This window comes from Cupressus sempervirens, chromosome 7, assembly GCF_028749045.1.
Source record: "Cupressus sempervirens isolate cs-2001-9-10 chromosome 7, ASM2874904v1, whole genome shotgun sequence".
Lineage (NCBI taxonomy): Eukaryota > Viridiplantae > Streptophyta > Pinopsida > Cupressales > Cupressaceae > Cupressus > Cupressus sempervirens.
In genome coordinates, this window is record NC_143124.1 from 259,397,706 (window position 1) to 259,409,046 (window position 11,341).

The window sequence follows — 11,341 nt, forward strand, 5'->3', positions numbered from 1 at the left end:
TCATGACTTTTTCAAGTCTTTCCATCTAGAGGATTTCACCTGGCATATGGTGGTGCTAGGATATTCACCCAGACTTCCTTTTAGATATGCTCAAATTTGGCATGCTTTCATGATGGAAATTTTGTTTACTATTTGGAAGGATCAAAATGTTGTTTTATCCTCTCACAACTTTCTTAATATTCATATTCCTATATTTTCTAAAGTACATATTTGTAATAATATCATGATTCAAATTCAAGTATAGACTAACCAAGTCATATTGGAGGTGGCTCACCTATAGAAGCTACTTTCTTATTGGGGAAATGTGCCATGTAAGTTTTCCCACATGCCTTTGGATGCAATTTCTGGTGGCCATACTCCTCCTTATGGTCATTGGCGAGGCTGGAGTAGATCTACATGCCACTCACATGCTCCCTAGTTATAGCAACATCATCACTCTCCTAGTGGTGGTTTTGATGGTCGCTGTCACTTGACCTTGCCTCCATGGAGATTGGGCTCGAGCTGGTCCATAGTGGCTCCCCTACTATGCCTATTTCAAGTTGGTCATCTATTCAATGTGATCCCAAGTGGACACTCCCTTAGCTAGACTTAGCTATCTCCTTGTCCAGGCCTAAGGGAGATCAAGATGTCGATGATGGTGTTGTTGCTATTGATGGTTGGGCTCCCCCTGAGCCAACCACTAACCCCAAGGATTTCTAGGGTTTTGATGATAAAGACCCTCCTTTGGATGGCACTGCCCTTGCTACCTAAGGTTTATTCTTTTCTTTAAATATTTTTTTTGATAAAAAGCTATTAATCCAGCCTTGTGTCGCTTGAACTTGTGGAGTGATCTTGTATCCCAGGCCCTTTTTTTGTGAATATGTATCTTTAAATTTTTATTAATGGAAAAGATCTATCCGTCAAAAAACAAAATCAATTATAAAAAGCCCCTAAAGCCTAATAAGAGAGGGAATACAAAATAGCAAGTTTAAAATATAATATATAAAATAAATAGGATATAAAAGAAACTAAACTAATAAATATATATGAACTAATATATATATATATATATATATATATAGATATATATATATATATAGATATATAGATATATATATATATATATATATATATCTATATATATATATATATATCTATATATCTATATATATATATATATCTATATATATATATATATATATCTATATATATATATATATATATATATATATATATATATATATATATAAAAGTTTGCATCTATATTAACTAATAAATACATCAACATATGTATATGTATATGTACACACACACACACGCAAACTATTAAGTACAAACTTTGTTTAGGTAAAAAAATGAAACACTTTAATAGGATTGTAGATCTCCACTTTTATGGGCTAGTAAGCCATTCAAATATGTATGTAAGGGAAAGAGGACAATTCCCTAATATGATTCTACTTATAATGTGAACTAGATTAGCTAGAACATAAAGGAAGGAGGGATTTAATGCCAATTTTGAATTATAAAGGGGAATGAAATACAATAAAATACACTATTTGGAATTATAGGATAATGTGTATGTAAAATCAAACTAATTTCTTTAAAGAATGTAGATCTAGATGCTATGTGTATACAATCAGCCCAATTAAGATATCAACCTAGGATAAAGATATGAAATTAAATCAAATATAAAAGACTCACCTTGAAATATGTAGAGGAAATATTATTTTAGCTCCAAAAGTTCTAAATCTAAGTCTACTTCTGAATATCTGATTGTAGATTTTTTGAATGAATCGATGAGAGGAAACAAACTCAAAAATCATTTGACAAGAAGGCAAAAAAGGACTAGGTTGACTTGGAGGAAGGATGTGTTTCCATAGAGTTGGCGTAGTTTGATGACACTATAACAAAATTGAATCAAATTTTGTAGAAAGATTTTGAAGAGTTATTTCTACATTTTCACTTGTGAAGGATTCTCCCCTTAAGACCACAAACATGTAAAAGAAACAAGGAAAAAATAGCAATTAGCGAGGATAAAATATGGTCTTTTATTATTGCCACAAATGCAAAATTACAAAATTTTGAAATAAAATATGCAAACTCACATGGGCACCTTCCTTACAATAACTTACAACACAAAGCTACAAACTATTACCCAGAGTTGTCCTAGGCAATGTACAAAAAATCCATATATAGGCATTTGTACATAGCATGGGAAGTTTCTAGATATCAAACCTTAACACTTGAGATTGGCTAACTCTAAAATTACATTTACAATCATCTTGATACATAGTTTACACTTATTTTGGAAACTTCAGTTGACCCAACTTCAGAAGGCCATAAATTTTGAATCATTTCTTTGATTGGCCTAACTTTCACAAGCTCCATTCAACCCCATTTCAAAGCCCATTTAGGGCCTCTAATGTCTTCAATAATAATCTTGAAATTTTAACATCAAATATGCACACCAAAAATATATAATAACTCCATAAATATTCATAATATGGCACTAGTCCTCAACTGGCAAGTTAATATATCCAAGATGAGCATCCACCTCCAAAATTAGGACATTCTAAGCTTGTATGACTAACTTACTAAGTAGAAAGCCTCTAGAAACAGAAACTATGCAATCAAACCACCCTTATTCAAGAAACAAAAAGGAAATATTTTTAGGTGATGCAAGATTGCTCTTACACATAGGATGCTCCTACATCAGACACCTAGGGTAATTTGAGAAGTGACCCCATAACATCTCAGGTATTTAGAGGAAAGCCAAGGCGGTTAACCTCCTCCCTTGCTAGCCATGATGATTCTTCTACTAGCTTCCATTTCTATTTGACCAAGTACTCTTCATAACTTTTTTTCCTTGTACTTTTTCCAACATGATTATCCAATATCTCTTCAATCTCCTTTGAAGCTAAACTAGCTGCTAGAATACTCTATTGCAATTCTACAACTTCATATCCATTACCTCCTTCATAATACTCTATCAAATTTGAAATGTTACATACTAGTCAAAGATTCAATTTAGTGAGCAACTTCACTTCATAGGCATTTCAAGAATCATGCCTCTTTACTATCTTGCATGGTCCAAACTCTACACAAACTTTGTAACTCTACACAAACTTCTTCACATCTTGTTGCAACTATGGACAATAATTATTCTCAGCAACCAAAGTAATGGCCTTATCTCTACCAAAGTGTCTAGCCAACCCTCCACTATGCTTCTCCTTAATGAGATTCTTTCTCATAGAGCTTTTAGGAATGCATAATTGACTTCCTTTGAACAACATACCATCTTGGATTATAAAATCCAACCACTTTGTCATGTCAATTGTAACAAGTTTTATGCAAGTTTCCCAAGCTTTGCCAAAATTGGGATCCCATAGATACAAATTCTTGAGTTCCTTGAGTCCAACCACCTCAATTTACATTTTTGTCAGTAAAATTTGTCTTCTACTAAGATCATCTACAACTTTGTTTGACTTCCCAGTCTTGTGTTTCAAAAAAATGTATAACTATGCAAGCACTCAACCCACTTCAAATGCCTTTGTTTCAACTTTCTGTGACTAATCAAATATTAAAAATCTTGATGATCAATATACAAAACAAACTCCTTATAAAGAAGAGAGTATTTCCACTTCTTCAATTCCTAGACAATAGCATAAAATTCCTAATCATAAATAGAATATTTTCTTTTGGCATAATTTAACTTTTCACTGAAATAAGCAACAAGTCTAACTTCTTGGCTCAAAATAACTCCCATTATAGTACCACTAGCATCACAAACTACTTGAGACATTTTATTAAAACCTGAGATAGTTAAAATAGGTTGTTCGATAACTTTTTTTTTCAACAAATTAAAACTCTTATCTACTACTATAATCCACTTAAATTATTTCCTATCCCCTCACATTGTTTTAGTCAAAGGCCCATAGATAATACTAAAACCTGTAATAAACTTTTTCTAAAAACTAGCTAGTCATGGAAAGATCTTACCTTAGTCACAACCCTTGGAGTCGGCCATTCAAGGATAGCCTCCACTTTCTCAGGGTCCATTTTCAGGCCTTATGCTGAAACTATAAATCCCAAGTACACCAACTCTTTCTTCACAAAACTACACTTCTTTAGATTTATTAGCAACTTTTCATCCCTCAATTTATCAAATGCCTTGAAAATATGCATCAAATTCTCCTTCAATATTTGGCTAAATATCAAAATATCAACTAGGTAAACAATGACAAACATATCCATAAATGCCTTCAGTGCCTCATTCATGAGTCTCGTGAAAGTTCTCAATGCATAGGTTAGCCCAAAAAGCATGATTTATAACCACTCATACAATCCTTCCCTTATCTTGAAGAAACTTTTTCAATCATCTCCTTCTCTGATGTAAATATGATGATACCCACTCTTCATATCTATCTTTGTGAAATACATAACTCCACTCAAATAGTCCATAATATCATCCATTTATGGAAATAGAAATTGATACTTAATTGTGATTTTGTTGATAGGTTGAGAATTTGTAAACATTCTCCATTCTTCATTCTTCTTTGGTGCCAATATTGTTGGTACAAAACATGGACTCAAGCTCTCCTGAATCAATCCCTTCTACAACAATTCATACACTTGTATGTTCAACTCCTCACTTTCTGTTGGTGTCATTTTGTGCACTACCTTATTTGGAAAATTATTTTTATGTTCAACTCCTCACTTCTTGTTGGTGTCATTTTGTGCACTACCTTATTTGGAAAATTATTTCTTGGCATCAAGTCCATATGGTGATTGATCTTCCTCACTGGGGGTAATCCATTAAGTAAATTATCTCACACCATATTAGGAAACTCTCCTAATAAATCTACAACTTTTCTAGGTACCTCCTCTACTTATTCTTTACCATCTTTTGGGACTATAGAAAAACACATATATTGATGCTTCATACATTTGAGGAAATTTTTTCTATCAACAAAACATATTTTGGTAGCACGACATACCTTTTCTTCTTTCTCCTTCAATGGCATCAAATTATGTTTCATGTCATCATTTGTTAGAGTGTAGGTATTTGATCACCCATCATGTATAGCATGACTATCAAACTATCACAACCTACCCAACAACATATGACATATCTTCATAGGTATGATATCATGAATAACTTTGTAATGGTAGCTTCCAATCTTGAAATACACTAGGTACTGCTCATTGACCATGACTTTTTGGTCATCACACACCCAAGCAATACAGTATGAATGCAGGTGTTTCTGCCTCTTGAGATTTAACTTTGTGACCATCTTTTTTGACACTATATTTTTAGTTCATCCTCCATCAATGATCACATCAAAACACTTAACCTCACATTTGTACCTTGTTCAGAACAAAGTCCTCATTTTAGCTGGTTCATTCTCACCATTCAGCAAGACTCTCCTATTAACTATGACTTATCTTCTTTTAGGATCTTCGTGCAATGGGACAATTTTCCATCTTCACCAACATGTGCAATACTAACATGGCCTTCTATTCCTTGGCATGTCCTTCCTTAGCACTAGGAACATTCAAATCCTCTATATTGTTCTTCTCCATACCGAAAATATTTTCCATGAAAACCTCCTCTTCCAGATATCATGGTAGCAATTAGAATTGTTTCCCCTCTAATTTTGACAACTACTACCAGCCTCATCCTTGTTCTTCTGATAACCATTTTGGCGTCCGTAATATTATCCATCATATCTTCTACTACAACCTCTACCACTATTTTTGTAATAAAATTTTGTGCTTATCTTCTCCTCAAATCTTAGAGAAAAATGGTACATCTCCTTAATACTAGTCATTCAAACTAGAATTAGCTCCTCTTGACTACTTGGCCTTATCTCATTAAGATAATGGTAAACTTTCTTCTTATTAGCTTCCACATGCCCAATTCTAATGATTACTCAATAAAACTATTCAATATACAATTGAACATATCTTCCTACTTACTTCAACCCTTTCATTTTCTTTAACAAGTCAAGATCATAATCAGCAAGAATGAATTTTCTCTTCAATTTAGCTATCATCTAGTCTCATCTTATGATTTTGTCTTTATCTCTTCTATTTCACTCCAACTAAATCTCCTGCCACCAAATCTTTGCATGTCCCTTTAATTTCACTTTCACAAACTTGACCTTATCAAGACCCTCAATATCTTCACACTCAAAGCATTCCCAATTCATTGATCCAATCAATCAGCTCCTCTTTGTTAAGATTTTCTGACAATGTGAGAACCTCAAACTTAGGTTTTTTTTTTAATCTTGGAAATGGCCTTAAAAATCCTCTCTTTCTTTAGGTTCAAAATTGTCTTTACTTCAGCATTTTCTTCTTCATCGTCCTCATCCTTTCTTCCATCTCTTATGGAAAGATTTATTTATCTACGCATTTATTCTTCCAATGATTGCATCTATCTTTGGAAGGCTCTAAAACCCTTAGGTGTAACACCTATAGCTCTTCCACTACGCTCTCTTTGTGGAGGCATTTTTGCACTTTTTCTAAAACCCTAGTACAAATTGCCTCACAATCTATGATCTATCTATATGCTCAGCCCACACCACAATCCTAGTGCAATTAACTCATAGTTGATGATCTTTTTACATACTCAAGAACTCCTACTCAAATACCACTTGATGAATCGTGTTCCCTATAATACCAAAAACACATAATAGAAATAAAGAAAACAACAACAATTAGCAAGAACAAAATGCAGGCTTCTTATTATCATCACAAATGTAGAATTACATAATTTTGAAATATAATATGTGAACCCACATGGGCATCTTCCTTACAATAATTTCCAACACAAATTTGTACATTATTACCTAGACTTGTCCTATACAATGTAAGGTAGTTCCTTAAATAGGAATTTTTACACCATCTAGGGAGTTTCTCAACATCAAAACCTAGTCCTTGAGATTTACTAACTCTAAAATTACATATAAAGTTGACCTAATACACCTTTGACTTCTTTTGAAAATTTTGGTCACTCCAACTTTGGAGGGCCCTGACTAGTTTTTAATTGTTGCTCCACTTGGCTATTATAATCACTTTTCAAAATCCTAGGCTTCTCTTAATGAAGGTTTCTCCCCTTAATACCTCAAATGCATAATAGAAAACAAAGAAACAATAGCAACTAGCAAGAACAAAATATGGGATTCTTAGTATCACCACAAATGTGGGATTACATAATTTTGAAATACAATATGCAAACCCACATGGGTTCCTTATAATAATTTACAACACAGTTGTGGACAATTACCCAAAGTTTTCCTAGAGAATGTATAGGAAATCCTTAAATATACATTTTTACACTACCCAGAAAGCTTTTAGACATCAAACCCTAACCCTTGACACTAACTAACTCTAAAATTACATATAGGGTTTGCCTGATACACCTGCGACATTTATTTTGGAAATTTTGGTTAGTCCAAATTTGGAAGGTCATAACTTTTGGATCATTTCTCTAATTGGTTATTATAACCACTTTTTGGGATCATTAGCTTCTAATCTAAAGAGCCAAACTTGCATAAACTCTAGTTGGCCCCATTTCAGATCCCACCTAGGGCTTCTAAGGTATTCAATGATAAGCCTAAAGTTTTAATACCAAAATTGTACACCAAAGAATTACAATAACTCCATGAATACTCATGATATGAAACTGAGCCTCAACTAACAAGCTAATATATCCAAGATGAACATCCACCTCTAAAATTAGGACATTCCAAGCTTGTATAACTAACTTACTAAGTAGTAAGCCTCTAGAAACAACAACTTTGCACTATTACAACCCTTATTCAAGAAACAAAGAGGAAATATTTTTTGGTGATTCAAGATTGTTCTTACACCCAAGATTCGCTTGCATCATGCACATGAAATATTGTTATCATACTCCTACACATAGAAAATGAAGGGTTTTTGTTGTTGGGTTAGATGACAGATTTCCTTGGTCAAGCCCTAGGTTAAGGAATTAAATTGAAATATAATTGATAAGGGAAATCTCTATATGTATTAGATATGAATAACATCAAATGAAAGATATAATTACCTTCAAAGATGCAATTGAATTTGATATGTGATCAAGTACATAAGTGTAATAGCCTTGACTTAAAGAAACCATAAGAGAATCAAAGAATCCAAAACCTCATATAGGAACGTATGTGATATATCTTGGATGAATAATGGAAGAACTTGAATAGATTGTAATGATAGATATTCTTGCTATAGTCAAACTCCACTACCACCTTGAAGGAAGAAGCTTGATGGAAAAAGAAGATGTGAACACTTGAATGCTTGAAGATGCTTGAAGAAGAATGCATTGATTTCTTGCTTATGGATGAAATTGTTGGAGAATATGAAATGATTAGATATTAAAATAAAGCCCCGAAGCCTCCTTATATACTATTTTGCAAGTGAGAAAACAACTTAGGCCAAATGGGGAGTAAATTAAACTACTTGGTAAACTCAAGGATTTTTGGGCCTTGAACTTCACAATCATTGAGGACAAGGTCTGTTAGAAATGAGGAATACTGAGAGGGGGGGTTGAATTAGTGTTCCATAAAGTTTGTGAGACTATGGTTATCACTAAAAATGTTTGAAAAGTAAATATAACCATAATACGATGCAACTCATAACACCATTATTTGTTAACTAAGGAAACCCTAGTGGGGATGGTCCCCAAAAAATAATACACCAATCAAAAGTATCTTGTGAAATCTATTGACCCTATTAGGCTTCTAGTACATCTATGTAGTGTATTTATCTTTGTTAAATGACTAGGTCTTGTTAGAAGCCTCAACCTTGTTTGGAGTTTTTATTACAATACAAACATTACAAGATAAGCCCAGTGCCCAAACATGCATTTACAATAGTACAATCTATGTACAAAAAGGTATATTTGCAAAAACCTTTTACATTAATGATTAAAAAAATGGTATTTGTATTTAAAATATGAAGATGATGTAAACTGATAAAATGTGTAGAATTGGATGAATTTTATGCCCATAATTTTTATAATTCTTTTGAGTAAGAACTTATTCATTTTATTTTTATTTTGAATTCCCTTTTTTAACTGTAAAAAGTATAGGGTGTAGTTCCCATCAAACAAGTATATGCAAATCATCTTTTTTTGTTCTGATTTGAAAATATCTTATAGATGATATGTATAGCTAGTGAACAAAAAAAGAAATAATTATTTTTTATGTATATTTTCTTTGTTATAAGTACTCAAGTTCAACCTTATCAGAATCCAATAGTTTTTTCCTCCCATCAAAACTTCCCTATCAAATCTATACCTTGAAAAAAAATTACATATTCATGAAGAGGATTCTCTCCTCTAGAGATAAATATAATTTTTTTATTTTTTTGATATGATTTACTATTAATTTTTCCTTTTTTAAGGGAGCATCTTTTGAAATTTTGAAATATCAACCTATAATATTTTGAGATTATAACATATTATAACCAATCAAAACACTCAAAAAATTATATAATGATGATATTGAATTTGAGATCTATAAAAGGGTATTTTTAGTTTTTGAAAAAAATTGAGTTTTGATAGAGAAATGAGATTTGACCAAAACAAGTTTTGGTATCATAAATGGTGACACAGATCTGTGCATTTACCTCATGATAACATTATATTACACCATACTTATTACAAACAAAAAATTTCTTCTTTCATACCAAATTTCTTAACCATTTGGCATTCAATACCTTACATATTTCTTGATGTAAGGACTATCCTACATATAAGGGAAATTTTGCATCACCTAAAAATATTTCTAGTTCCAATTTTTGTGTTCTACATGAGGGTTATTCCTGTACAAAGTTTCTATTTGAGGGAGTTTGCTAATTTTATTAGTTTAGTATTATGTTCTCAAATTATCCTAATTTCATGTGTAGGTTCATCTTTGACATATCAACCTACCAAAAGATTTTTATTGTCTTATCATATATATTGGTGTAGTGATTATAGATTCTGTTATGAATTTTGGCTATGCAAACTTTAGGTCTAATGATGAAGGCCTAAATGGCACTAAAATGAGGTGAAACCTCAACTAATGGATGCTTGCATAATTTTTTGTTGTAAATTGCTAGATGAGAATTATAGAATGGGGTTATAATAGCCCATCAAGTCAATAGTTTGATAGTTATGGTCTCTAGAAGTGGAACTGTCCAAAAATGTAATTTGTAAATTGTCTTGAGTGGATCTTATGTAATATAGTGTAAAGAAATGATATAATATGAGGTTGGTCAGGCTCAAGGGTTTTGGTTTAGTGTCTAGAACCTTCTTGGGTACTTAAAAGTGCTTAAATAAGAAAGTTATGTATGTTGTCTAGGGTAGCTTGGGTTGGTCGCAATTGTGTCTTGTAGACTATTGTAAGGAAGGTGCCCATGTGGGTTTGCATATTGTAATTTTGTAATTCTCCATTTGAGGTGATGATAAGAAGCCCATATTTTGTATTTAAATTTTTGTTGTTCTTTTTTTCTATTGTTTGTTATGGTATTAAGGGGAGCACCCTTCATCAAGAGGTATCAGAGTGGAAGTTCATGTGTGTGTGAATAGATCGTCGAATGGGAGATAATTTGCACCAAGATCATGCTTTGGGTTTAGCGTGTGGACAAATTACCAATTGTGAGGTAGTTTGCACTAGGGTTATAGTGAAAGCACAAAAATGTCTCTGCAAAGATAGCATGGTGGAAGAGTCATAGGTGATACACCTGAGTGTTTGAGAGCCCTCTAGAGATACATAAAAGCATTGGATGAACTATAGAGGAATAATTCTTATCATAAGAGATGAAAGTGAGGATGATGATGAAAAAGAAGAAGAAGAAGAAGAAGAAGAAAATGTTGAAGAAGATACAATTTTGACCTCAGTAGAAGAGATGCTTTTTTGGGCCATTTTCAAGAGTAAGATTAAAAGACCTAAATTTGAGGTTCCCACATTTTTGGGAAAGTTTAACCCTAAGGAATTGATCGATTGAATCAATAAATTGGAGAAATACTTTGAGTATGAAGATATTTAGGATCCAAGTAGGGTCAAATTTGCAAAGGCCAAACATAAGGGTTATGCAAAGATCATGTGGTTATACAAAATAGAAGAGGGAAGGACAACATCACAAGATGGGACTAGATGATAGCTAAATTGAAGCAACAATTAATTAACATGGATTATGAGCTTGATATATTAAATAAAATGCAAGGGTTTAAGCAAGAAGGAATATCTATTCAAGAGTATACTGAAAAGTTCTGCAAGTCATGTAGAAGCTAAGAAAGTTGCATATTATCTTAATGGGTTGAGGCTGATAATTCAAGAGAAATTAAGTCTAGCCT